Genomic DNA, 14582 nt, shown 5'->3' with positions numbered 1-14582 from the left:
CTGCAAAAATTGTTTGCATCATAGTTTGTGCAATTTCAAACTTTTATATTGATATTCTGTGTTACTCAGCTCCTCAAGCATTGTTGATGCTTGGCACATGTTGTTTCCTAGATAGCTCAACACCTAAACAAAACTATATCTCTCAGCACCTGTTAACACTCGACACTTGTTTCACACTCGGCACTTGTTACCACTCAGCACTTGTTACACTCAACACTTTTTACTCTCGGCACTTGTTAACACTCGACACTTGTTAACACTTAGTACTTGTTACACTCAGCACTTTTTAACACTCGGTACTTGTTACACTTGGCACCTACTGTTACTCGACACTTGATATAGCTCGGCATTTCATCTTACTCGGCACTTAATCTTGATCTTGGTTAAGTGTATTGACACTGAGTTGTCAAATTTATTCTTTAAGCTAACAAGGTGAAATATCTACTAAGTCTAGCACTAGTTATTCATGGATCCTAGTGGCAACTAACTACTTTACAAAATGGATGGAAGCTATTCCAACTAGAAATGATAGCAAGAAAGTAGTTAACAATTTCTTACTAAACAACATCATAACAAAGTTTAGGTGTCCTTAAAAAATTGTGACTAATAATTCTATGTGTTTCAAATTAGAAGAGTTTATCAAATTTTGAGAAAAATATGGCATTATTAGATCAACTTCATCACCCTATCATCCACAAGGAAATGGACAAGATGAGTCTACCAATAAAAGATTTCTAGAAGTCATAAAAAGGACTTTGGATTATAACAAAAAGGCATGGGATTCTAATTTACACCTGGCAGTTTGGACTAACAAAGTGATAGTGAAGAAGGAAATAAGTGTTTCCCCCTTTGACCTTGTGTATACAAACCAAGAAATGACACCTCAAAATAACCTGATAGGCCTTTACAACTAAATCTAGATGTATGATGATGATGTTATTGATAATATGCAAGAGAGGATGGATGAGATGGTTAGATTAATAGAAACAAGAAAGGAAGCATCAGCCAAGAATGTAAAGTTACATCTACAAGCCAAAATTATGTATGATAGGAAAGTAGTGACCAGGAAATTTGAACCTAATGATCTAATTTTAACATGGGATGCTAGAATTAAGTACAAATACAAGCATGGTAGGTTTGATTCTATTTTCTTGGGTCCTTATCTAGTGGATTATTCCTAGTGGGAAGACTCTTAAATTGTAAAGGAGCTTTCAAGTCATATTCTTGAGCTATAGTTCATGGATAGTTCTTGAGGAGGTAATTTTGTTAAAATACCTAAAAATTTTCATGAATAGTAGCCTAAGAATTTTTTGTACATTCTATAAATAATGTAAAGTGTTGTACAATGCTTTTCTCCTATGTGTCATTTCTCTCTTAGAGTTTTCAAGTTATTCAAATATGTGGTTTGCTTCTTCTAGGGATTTTGAGCCCTCATATTAATATGTTATATTCATTGTCCCTAGAAAGAGCCACTGTTAACTTGGTTCTTCACATTTTAAATTTTTTGCAAAATTATAATAAAACTCCTATTATCCATTAAGAACTACAAATTATATGTCTTCAAATTATTTTTTCCCTAGATAAAATCCCCAAATCTTATTACCCCAGTGTTGTTTATGCCCTAAGTCTCAAAAATGGGGTTGCATTTGTTCATATTTTCAAATGCACATGAGACATCTTTTATAAGCCCTAAATACCTTTGGAAAAAGCCCTTTATTATATGGTTTTCATGCAGTCTTTTTAAATTTTCCCAAAAAAATCCTTTTACCCTAGCATGTATTTCCTTCTTAACCATGGGTTTACCTTGAATTAGTTTGCACAATGTTATTTTGAAACCCTTAACCTTTGGAGAGTTTATTCTATTGACCATCAATCAAATTAAGATCAACAATGGGTGTATCCCTAGATTATGAAATTGTAAAAAGTTTAAACAAAATGGGGAAATGAGGTGATGATACTTGTCCCAATTCCCCCTCCCCCTATCGTCCCTTTCCTTTGGTTTTAAAGCAGTAAATCATGCATGCCCCTGATTGTCAATCAGATGAAGATCAACTTCTGTCACATCCTCACATTTTGAAAATGTGTGAACTTTAACCAAAGAGGGGAAGCGAGAAGCTACCATATGGACAAAGTGGGACCAAGTGTCAGTTAGAGAAAGTGACAGATTGGCATTCATTGATTGGTTCAAAATGCTAACAAGGATAAATGAACAAGGTTGGGTCAACCACTTGGTGGGTTTCCAGGTAGTTCTGAGTTATATAAAGTGAAAAATATTTTGTCCTAATTTGATAGAGGTACAATGAGTAAGAAAAGATGGATGGTGAGTTGGATCACTAGTAGGCCTATAGTTTTAAAGTGAACACAATAATAGAAAGGATCACTTAGGATCATCAATCAAAAGATGATCAATGATCATCACTTCCTCAGATTTTAAAGATGTGTGAAGTTTAACAAATGTGGGGAAGTGAGAGGTTGACATGTGTCTAAATTTTCAAAAAGGTAATGTAGTTCATATAGTTATAAAGCTCGATCATTTGATTTTGCATAAATCAATGGCTAGGGTTCAAATTTTGTAGCGTGGCTTGAAATATGACTATTAGAACACTAACTCAAATCAATGCAAATTTTTGTGGAGCCAATTGCCATAAAATTTGCAATTTCTCTCATTATTAAGTACCAAGTTACAAAATTCTTAGAGTGTGGAAATATTCAGAGCTCAAACTACATTTACTCAAAGTAGCTAATTATTTAAGATCAAATTCATAGTAGAGTAAACAAAATTATCTAGGTGAGTACTTAAAATCTTTGGTTAATTGAGAAATTGTATTTTCAACTGAGATAATATAGATAAAATGCCTCCATGAAGGGATTTTTTAGGAAAGGTAGATTACTTGTTAAGAGCTGTGCATGATGATTTTCTCAAACAACTACCTCAATCTACTAATGAGTTTACTAAATGAAAAAAAATAGTGCCTAGAAAACATAGATTATTGGGTTTGTATGACAAAGCCAATTGGTTAAGAGATGCTCAAACATCTTCTGGGGGTTTGGAGCTTTTCTGCAAATGGTTTTTAGAGAGAAAACTCAATACTCCTCTAAATAATATATGGGAGTTTGATATTGGTAAGCTAGTTCTTCCAGGTGTTCTCTTTTATGGTGACTTGTTGGCAATGATAACATAGAAATATAGCCTCGTATCAAGGATAGTGAAAAGTCATGCTGGGAATAACCTCTTTAGGGTTTCACTAGAGGTGATTAGGGAAGTTTTTAAGGCAAACCCTAATCATACAGTACATGACAAAATGGATATAGAGGATTTAAAAGCAAGATATGATGCCCAGAGGGTGTACCTAAGGAATGGGCCATTGTAGGAACATCTTGTTAAAATGGGTCAACTATCATTGGTGACTACCAATACCCCAGAGCTATTGTTAAAGCAATATTTCAATCCTATAGCTTAAGCACTCTATTTTTCTCTCTACAAAATATTTAGAATGGATGAATAGGATCACATCCAAAGATCTATTATTTTAATTATTTCTCAAACATTGCAATATGGCACAAATTTAATTTTTGATTTTGCTACATATTTAGTAGAAGAAATCCATGATGAATTAATAGGCATAAACAAGGCTAAAGTTGTAAAACCATTTTGTCTTTATTTCCATGTGTCTATAACTTTGAGATTAAATGAACAAGGTTCTTTCATTTTAATGCAACTTGGATGAGTTGTATGTCTTTTCATTGATTTCTTTTAATTCAAGGAGTTAATTAACGCTTTAATTTCGAATTGATAGGATTTATAAGTGGAATAAAATTTTAGGGTAACTACTAATAAAATTAATTGTAACAAAATTAATTAGGTCAAAACTTTGTTGGGTAGACTTTGTATACCAATGGATAGGGCATTAATCATCAATTTAGATGCAAATTGTTAAAGATCATGTGGTTTCACAAAACAAAAATTTAAATCAAATCAAATTTTACTTTTCTATATGAAGAAAAAAATTGCTAGTCAACACTTATTTGAAATGGTTTTTCTGTGTGTTATAGTTAGCTGTTGTAATCAAGAAGTTGTTGAATCTAAGACTAGTTTTGACTATTTTGTGTCAACACACCTAAGATGTTTACTAAGTTCATGCTAAGATAGTAACACATTCTAAGTAAAATATATATAGATGTCAAGTAAAATATGTATAAGTGTTGAGTAAATAGTTGATGCTGAGCTACAATGTGTGCTGAGCTAGTAAAATCAATAGGTGTTAGGTGAGCTTCAAGAGCCGAGCAATCTTCACGTGCTGAGTGAAGTTCAAGTGTTGAGAAAAGTATAAGGTTCTTAGTCACTATAGATGCTGAGTGGAACAGAATCAATATAGAAGCCTAGTGAGTGAGTTTTTCTATATGTGTCAAGCATTAGCAAATAGTATGAGCTAAGTAACACAAAATTAACATATGAGTTTGTGCCTTCACAAACTCAGATGTAAACCATTTTTGGAGCTAACATATATGAATTTCAAAGGATATTAAAGATAAGAATGAATATTTTTTATTACCTATGCAATCAACATACAACCATTAAGAAAAATGGAGAAGGCATGCAACCAATAAGAAAAAAGCAAGAATTAAGTGGGAAATGAAGAATGAGTATGGATTGTAGATTAATACCTAATCCTAAGTCTTCAAAACATTTAAAAGGAGGAGAAAAAACCCCATATTATGCATGGATGAATGAAGTGTATGGGTGAACTATAGAAAAAGTTAGAGGGAAGTGTGAAAAGACTTAGAAGAACAAAACATCATTGTAGAATTCATTTGATCAAGAAAAAAGTATCAGAATATCACAGAGTGACATATCAGATCAAGCAAGGATCAAATCAGTAAGAGTAAAATAAGGATTTGGAATCAGCAATTGAAGATTACAAAGCTATCAGGTCAAAGACTTTCTAATACTCTCTATAAATTGTATTAGATATGGAAATCTTATGGAATTAGGTGGGCCTAGCAACCATTTGTAAATCCTTTAACATGGTGGCATTCTAAGTGAATGTACTGAAGTCCATTAACTATGCCTACTTTTAGTAGAGTAATGAAATCCTTTAACTAGGTCACTTTTGATAGAGTGTAAAGTCTTTAATAGGACATGCCTTTCATAGGGCAGACCATTAGAAGTGGTCAAACATTGTAACCTTGAATAGTTACACATTGTTGCAGTGATATTTTGTGGATGTCATCCCTACCCTAGTTTTAGCTTCTCATTTTTGGAGGGTTTTTGGGTTACCAAATCTTGTGTTATCTAGTTTCATCTAGGTCTTTACTTTCATGTTTATTAGATGGATTAGATGGATGTGAATGTTTTCAGCTAAAAGGTTTTAGAGGTTAAATTTAGATACTTCTAATTCACCCCCACTATCAAAAGTGTATCCTCCCACTTGTTAATTCCAACAATTGGTATCAGATTTGAGTTCTCTCAATAAGGAGGCTTACATCTTGGAGAAAAGATCTAGAAAATGGAAGTCTACAAAATTGGGAAGATCATAGAGAATCAAGCAACTGATATACAAGTTGCTTTACATGCTTTGGAAGAAGCTAGAGAGGAACTAAGAAAATCTTTAAAAAGAAGAAGAGACATTGCCATAGTTGAGAATGATACACAATACAAGGAGATTGACACCTTAGTATGTTTTCAAATGGAGATTCCAAAGAGTTTGATGCAGCAATAATAGACCTGATGGAGAAGAATAGAGGTCAAGCAGAATGAATAAAAATTTTGAAGATTGAACAAGAATCACAAGCCATAATGCTTTGTGAAGTGACTGAACAAAAGAAACAAGTGAAGAAGTTTGCACCAAAATATAGAGCCTTTAGCATCTTGCAGAATAAAATTGAGGAAGTTGTTAGTAAATCCACACAAATGTGGAAATTAATATATGGTTTGAAAATAGTAAAGGAAGGACAAGAAAACCCATTTGAGGGTAGGAATGATGAAAATGATGAAGAGAATGAGAAAGAGGAAGAAAAAGAGAAAGAAAAGGATGAAGGAGAAAAAGAGACAGTGGAAACACATGTTGCAGAGGCAACAACTGAAGAGTAGTAGGAACAACAGAGTGTCCAAGACACCCAACTTCCACCACCAAGCCCTCCACACACAACACCTAGAGATACAGTAATAGTACATGATGTTCCTAACACTTTAGCTCAAAAGATCAATCCTTTAACTATAGAGGATCTTACTTCACCAATCAACACTTCAAGCACAACTTTGCATGAACCCAATATTGGTGAGTGTTGATGAACTACAGAAAGCTATAGCAAAAATAACAAGGGAGAAGGAAACCACACAAGAAAAATCTACACAACCTCCCACAACTATAGCAGAGAAACCAAATAGAAAGAGGTACAAGAAAAAATTGCTATGGTTGATTCTACAACTGCTAAGGAGGAAACAAAGGAACAAATAGGACAAGATGTTCCTATAGCACAAACTCGAGGTGCACCTCCACAAATTCTCATCATTGATCAAGGTAGCAGAGGAGAGGAGAAAGAACTAGAAAAAACCCCTCAAGAGTAGGAGGCAATAAAAACATTGGTAAACTTGCCTACCTTAGGGACTCATTAGAAGAAGTTGAACACTAATGTAGTCCCATTATAGATATCAACACCAAGCTCAAGCACTACCAAGGTTGCAAGGGTACTTCACTATGGAAACCCTACACTTGATGAAGAAATAGTCATACCAAGCTATGACTCAAGAAAAATGAACTTGCAATAGATAAATGAAGTGCAAGAGGCACTAGAAAGGAGAAAGAGGCAAGAGATACTCAGAAATGAGTATAAGTAGAAGCAAGCACTAGTGGAGATCAAAGAAATATTTCTTGATGCATTTAGTTTGCAAGTACCTAATGAAACTCAACCTATAATAGATCAATTATCCAACATTGTGGACCAAGTACAGAATGAGGACCTAGAAACCAATGTTAAATTATTGAAATGGTCAGAAAAGAAATTTTAAATGAAACTAAATGAGAAGATATCAAGTGAAATAGCACTTTCATAGATTGAATTGGTGAAGAAGATTGAAAAAGTGAAGAAAGTACTTGAGAATGTATTCTCATTGTACAAAAGGTTGTGTGATTTCTCATATTTCACATAGGAAACAAGCCAAAGGATGTTAAGCTTAGAGAAAAATCTAAAGATTTCCAGCACTCAACTCCCAAAAGATCTAGCTTACAATGAGATGCATTCTGCCCAACGCTTCACACAGAAAAAAAAACTAGTTGTGATCGTAGTAGAGGAAGCCGAAATTAAGGAAAAATTGATGCAGATTCAATCCTCCATAACTCCACATCTAGAATTACTTCATAAGGAGAAAGCCTATGCAAAAAATGTACTAAAGACAGACCCAAATCTTTCTACTTTAGAAGGCCTTGTTCATCTTGCAATAAAGATAGCAATCCAACATAAGTCATTGGAGATAGCCTTGAATATTTGGGATGCTTCTCTCAAGATTATCATGGAGGTCAATAAAACATTTTTAGCAAAATATGGTCTTAATCCTTAGAACCCTTTGACACAAGTGTCAAAAAGGGGGAGATATAGTTAAGAGGGAGAAATAATTAAGAGGGAGAAATAATGTTTTGGGGGAGTTGTAAATAAGAATGGAAGGAAGAAAAAATAGGGTACACAAGAAAGAGAGACAAAGGCAAAGAGTATCAAATACATCAGCATGAGACACATTTAGCACAAGAGTTTTGATTATAGGAATGGTAATGGCACATTAGCTCAGGGGGAGCTACAAGACTTTGAGGTATGCAAAATTTTGAGAAGTTTTGAAGTTTTGTATATATGCTAAAGTGTATGCATATTTTACTCAAAGAGATTAGACTTTGATATACTACTAAGTTTTTTTAACACACATGTCAAAGGGGGAGATTGTTGAATCTAAGACTAGTTTTGACTATTTTGTGTCAACATACTTAAGATGTTTACTAAGTTCATGCCAAGCTACTAAGACATGCCGAGTAAAATATGTATAGATGTCGAGTTACAATAAGTGTTGAGTAAACAGTTGATGTTGAGCTATGGTATCTCAAGCCAGTAAATTCAATAGGTACCAAGTGAAGTTCAAGTGCTGAGAAAAGTACAACATGTCGAGTCACTATAGATGTTGAGTGGAAAAAAATCACTGTAAAAGATGAGTGAGCTAGTTTTCCTATATACATCGAGCATTAGCAAATAGTATGATTCGAGTAAGACAAAATCAACATATGAGTTTGTGCCTTCACAAACTCAGATATAAACTATTTTTGGAGCCAACATAGATGAATTTCAAAGGATATTAAAGATAAGAATGAATCTTTTGTATTACCTATGCAATCAGCATGTAGCCAATAAGAAAAATGGAGAAGGCATGCAACCAATAAGAAAAGTGCAAGAATTAAGTTGGAAATGAAGAATGAATATGGATCATAGATTCATACATAACCCTAAGTCTTTGAAATCTTTACAAGAAGGACAAAACCCCATTGTATGCATGGATGAATGAAGTGTATGGGTGAACTATAGTGAAATTCAAAGGGAAGTGTGAAAAGACTTAGAAGAATAGAGCAACATTGAAACAATCATTTGATCAAGAACAAAGTATTAGAATATCACAGAGTGACATATTAGATCAAGCAAGGATCAAATCAGTAAGAGCAGAATAAGGATCTAGAATCAGCAATTGAATATTGCAAAGCTATTAGGCCAAAGAATTTCTAATACTCTCTACCAATTGTATTAGATATGGAAATCCTATGGACTTAGGTTTGCCTAGCAACCATTTGTAGATCCTTTAATAGGGTGGCATTCCAAGTGAATGTACTGAAGTCCTTTAACCAAGCATACTTTTAGCAGGGTAGTGAAATCCTTTAACTAGGTCACTTTTGAAAGAGTGTAAAGTCTTTAACAAGATAGGCCTTTCATAGGGTAGACCATTGGAAGTGGTCAAACATTGTATCCTTTAATAGTTACACATTGTTGTAGTGATATTTTGTAGGTGTCATCTCCACCCCAATTTTACCTTCTCATTTTTGGAGGGTTTCTAGTTTACCAAATCTTGTGTTATCTATTTTCATGCATGTCTTTACTTTCATGTTTGTTAGATGGATTAGATGCATGTGAATGTTTTTAGCTAATGGTTTTTAGAGGTTAAATTTAGATACTTCTGATTCACCCCCCCTCTTAGAAGTGTATCTTCCCACTTGTTAATTCCAACAGAAGTTATTACAAATCCAAGAAGAATTGTTACCATTTCTTCCATAGGGGATAGATTTGAAGAAGAGAATATTAGTGAGTGAATTGTTAAGAAAGTATCAAATATTCAGTCATTCCATCCCTAAGGTGCACTAGCCTAGGCCTTGTAGAGCCTAAAGTGTAGAAAATCCCTATGATTTTATTAATATCGGTCTAGATCTAGAGATATTTCAGTTGAATATAGGAAGTAGTTAACCCTTACATTGAAATTTTTCCTCTACATCCTGGTATTAGGTTCTTTGCAACCTGGTAGTTTTAAAACACCAACAGAATGGAGAATCAATCAGATTTCAAAACGTGTCTATTCCATCTATGTTTTTTGTCTATTTTGAATTCTTACTTATACATTAGTGTTTATAGAGACTTTAATGTTGCAACAATTAGACACTTGTAAATACATAATATCACTTTAAGCATCAAGTTCTAGTGAGAAAAAATCTCCTTTTTAAAAATTTAAATAAATCCTAAGGTCAATTACTTTATTGGGGTTTGACTAAGATAAACACCTTTATTCCAACATTTTTCCCATTTTCTATAGATCCACTACATCTTTATGATTTTTTCATAGATCAAGAATTTCTTCTACTATCGTCAATGATTCTAGCCACCCTCCATACACTTTATCACCCTTGATAGGTGATTTGGGTTAAAATATTGAATGCAAGTAAGTTACAACAATTTTTACTCATGTCTAGTCCACAAGACCATTTATTAGTCCTATTTATGATCATATACACATTTACCTTCATTGCACCCAATCTCACCACATTCATTCAGTTCTTGATTACAAATTGCATCAATCATTTATTACATTTTTAAGAAAAAGATAAACCCTAAAACTCATTCAATTCTTGTGTTCCTTGAAGCATAGGTGTTTTATCATTCTTAATGTAATTAGAGAGGAAAATATAATCCAGATGTAATGGATTCAAGTTTTATTATTTGTCATAGTGAAAATTCCTCCTATAATAAAACATCTAATAATCATTTTATTTCTCTTTCATTACAATAACATCATTCATTTAATGTTTCATTACCAAGGCCCCTTATATTTTTCTTGACATTTTTACAATTGAAGAAAGTATGCTATCTTTATATTTTAAAATTAGTTATTCTACATGTCCATGCTCTAGACATGTAAGGTCAAAAATATTTTGTATCAATATAAAATTATATAAATCATGTTAAATAATATGTGAATTTCTTTGAAATCTATCAAAATATTATTATTGTGATTTTAAAAAGAATCAAAAAATATCCATTAATTTATAAAATATCTATTCTAGTACTCTAAAATATGGTGTGTAACTATACCTTATCATATATAAGTTGTATTTAGTTTAGTTTTATAGACCCATATTTAACATCTATATATCTTCAACATCTAAACATACTGCAATTGTTTCTATTGTATGTATTTAAGAATCCTCAAAACATTTTTATTTGCATAGAGCTAGTTAGGATCTCATAAACAAAAATTTGTACAATATGATTTATCTTCTCCCATGAACCATAACTTTTCATGCATAAGTAGTTATAGGATTGATTAGGATTTTCATTATGTCATCCTTTGTACCCTTGGATGAACAAGAAAATCCATCAATGTTTCTCCATAAGAAAGCTAACCATTTATACATACACTCAAAATACACCCTTTTTCAACATGTTGGTATATAATTATCATAAAAAAAGAAATATCTAGTTATTTCTTTCATGTGCATATGACTAGTGATGTTTTTGTAATCCAAATATTGCTCCCTTGTGGTTCCAAGGTTATTTACTACATAACAATCAAGCCAAGAGGCTTTCTCTTCTAGATCTTGTTGGTCCTTCAATAGAAAACATCCCCATTAAGAAAAATAATTAACTTTTAAAGGCTATTTGAATATATTCAATTTATGGATAGTAAGATAGGTTTGGGCAAGTTTGGTTGATAGATACTTGAGATTTCTTGGTAATCATTGGCTAATAGACAACCCATTATTGCATCATATTCAAATTTACTAATACTTTCTAGAATATCATCAAGAAGAGGCATGTCAATCAAAAGAATTGGATATAGTATGACCATGGGCATATATGAGAAGTTAACACCATTCTTTAAATATTGATTTTGAGTTGGGAGATAGTCATCATCATTCTATTGTGCATCTTTCCATTGTGACAAAAACAATATTTTTCCACTGCAATAAAAGACATATGAAACACAACCAAAGATTTTTCATTATCTTAAACATTTATGTATTCTAATATTAATATATTGGTATATAAATCTGATCTAATGACTTACAAAATGTTGCATCCATCTAATGCACAAGGACCATGTATTTTCTCAGCCTCATCAACTAATTCCATCTATGATTCATGGAGAAATTGAAAACTAATTTACATAACTCTAGGAATATTAGCCACCATGGATATATCCCAAATAAGCATAAAAAAATGGGAATAAATTAATTAATTCCTTAATGGTAAGGATAATAGTTTCAAAAATTGTTAATGAACATCATTAGAAGGCATAAAATATATATAACTTTGAAGCATAGAATTACTTGATCAAGGTTATCTCAAAATATGCAAGGTCGTCAATAGTTCCATGTGTATTAAACATGTCATCAATGATAGTGCACATGAAACAAAATTTAGCATATCTAATTTGAGTTTGAGAGAATTCAAATACATAGAATCCACATGCATATGTAATATAATACTCCACATCTCAATGTCAAAAAAAATTAAGTTCCTTTACACTTGATTGACTCCACCACCTACATGTTTATATCACTGCATACATGTTAGTCCAATATAATATATATTAGTAGAAATTCAATAAGACATAATGGATTATTTTTAAAAAATTAAATATGTTTCAGATATTTTACCTAGAAACAATGTTGAGCTCAATTTGATGTTGATCTTGTACTATGTTGAAATCTAATATTTCCACTTCTAGAATATTTTTGGAAATATCATTTGACATCCTGAAAGAAAGAAAGAAATAATTTTAAATAGGATAAATAGGCTTGGTTGTTCAATTTTCATCCACTTTTGTGAAGTTATGTCTATTAGGATAAAACTTGTGATGACTTCATAAACTATAAAACTAAAATATTACATATTTGAGATATAACTAAAAGTCTAAATACTTGTTACAAATAATCCATGAAAATTTGAAATATTAAAAATAATATAAATGGATCTATTTTCACATATCTAACCATTAGAAATACTTGTTCTATGGACATGTAGATACCCACCATTGGCATCCAAGAATCAATGTCTTGCCTAAATATATTGATGTAGTTCCAGGCTTCCCATCATGGATTTATGGCTCTCCATGAATTCTTCATAAAGTATTCAACCTAAAATTTTTTATGAGATTATGATACACTTGTTAATATCAATACAATTGAAAATATTATTTTATAGTTATTAGAAAAATAGAACATCAAAGTTTAAAACAAAAAAAAGAAGGAACTTCCAAAATGTTATTCTGGAATAATAGATGCATATTTATAGAATAGATTGACCCAACAACATTTCTAAATAATTGCTAATTGGATTGACAACATTAGTCAACAAATTAATTTCTTTGACTTTCTATGTTACAGTCACACTCAATTTGTCATCATGAAAGAGACATAAGAGAAATGAAGGAGACATTAATTGATATTTTTATTTCCTCTTGGGGTATAACAGCTAAAAATGTTTAGGTAGTTTTCATTCTTTATGCTGCTATGATTTTCAATGAATAATCTATTGTAAGTAAACAAAATCTAAAAATAGAAAAGTAGGGAAAGTAGACCTAGAGATAGAAATGATATAGAAGAGTACATTCACATGCAATTGAATCCAAATTTATTGCAAAGGCATCACAATGGTCAAATTTTGGATATCCCTAAATATCTTGGCCTGAACAAAAACAAGATGTGAGAAAATATTAATTAAAATTATTTGTAATGTGAGTAGTTTTTGGATTCTATTGTGTCTATTCTTCACCATCAACATTTTGGATCATATGTTGTGATCTATTATTAGGCTAGGAGAGGAGGATAGTAAAGAAAGGAAGGTGATAGATCATGAAGTGTGATCCAAAATGTCAATCCTAATAAATAGACACATTCGAATCCAAAAACTAAACATATTACTTATACATTGTGGAAATATAAAATTGTTAAAAGGATTATTCAGAGCTATACTTACGAATGCAACAATAGAAGTAGCGACTATCCAGCTACGGAAATGGTTTTTTCTTACAACTTTTCAAAAATAAATTTGTGTGTTTCCCATCTTATAATAAACACTTTTTACTAGTGCATAACCCTTGCCCAACATTTTATGTTGCTTCAATAAAGATATGAAATTAAAGCTCAGTGTCATGAATTCTAAATTCCCAAAATTTTCTTGATGTGATAAATTGGGTGCTTTGACTTCTTACTCGTTACTCCTAATAGTCTACTAGAAAATATCTTAACTGTTTACCACAAGAAGTTTACTCCTAAGTCCTACAACATCTACAAGGACTTTGAAACAACGTTTCTCGAGGTTGACATAATCCATTTTAAAATTTTTTCCTAGCCATTGAAATTAAAAGGTATCTTCTATTGAGGTGCCATCATCATCAATAATAGAAGCCATTTGGGGATAATTCAGCATTGGTGTTATTCCTTTGCATGGTATGCTTATTGATCCAACCTATTATGTGAATCTAATAACTAGATATGATGTATTTTTTAGTAAATGATTACATAAATATTTATATAAAATATCTAATGTTTTGACTGAAACTTTCAATAGTTTCCTTTATCCTTCCCATGTTTCCATCTCATTTCCTGTAGCAATTAGTGGTAAAATTTTGACTACTACTTTTACTATAATTCCTATTTCCAATAAATTTTAAATCAAACTTGGTATTTCTTGGCTTACTTCTATGAAATTTGTGGCTTCAAAATTTGTCTTAAATTTCCTCACAATGAAGATATCATGATTGTGAATGGTTATATTTTTTCACTATTTTGATCCTTGAGACTCTATTCACCTTGATTTATTTTGACCTTCCATGCCTCAAGAAACTAAAGTTCATCCTAATAATATTTTCATATGATATCAAACCTTCAAGAGTCAAAATACTTATGAACTTAGCAAACATAAGTATGATCCCAGTCATGACCTTCTTCCTATACCACCTATTACTCCTTTCATATGATTATATACTGTAATAACCTCATCTAGTTATATCATACCAATTTTCTATACTATGTAGTTGTTTGAAATTTCTTTAGACACTTGGC

At 31.8% G+C, this 14582-nt stretch overlaps 1 pseudogene; it reads right to left on the bottom strand.

Annotated features, from left to right (window-relative positions):
• Nucleotides 1–10811: 10811 nt before the first annotated feature.
• Nucleotides 10812–13851, bottom strand: LOC149558278 (sesquiterpene synthase Cad-like; annotated as a pseudogene).
• Nucleotides 13852–14582: the final 731 nt, after the last annotated feature.

This window comes from Cupressus sempervirens, chromosome 5 (assembly GCF_028749045.1).
Source record: "Cupressus sempervirens isolate cs-2001-9-10 chromosome 5, ASM2874904v1, whole genome shotgun sequence".
Lineage (NCBI taxonomy): Eukaryota > Viridiplantae > Streptophyta > Pinopsida > Cupressales > Cupressaceae > Cupressus > Cupressus sempervirens.
The sequence above is the reverse complement of the archived record's forward strand: the minus strand, read 5'-3'. Positions and strand labels throughout refer to the sequence as shown.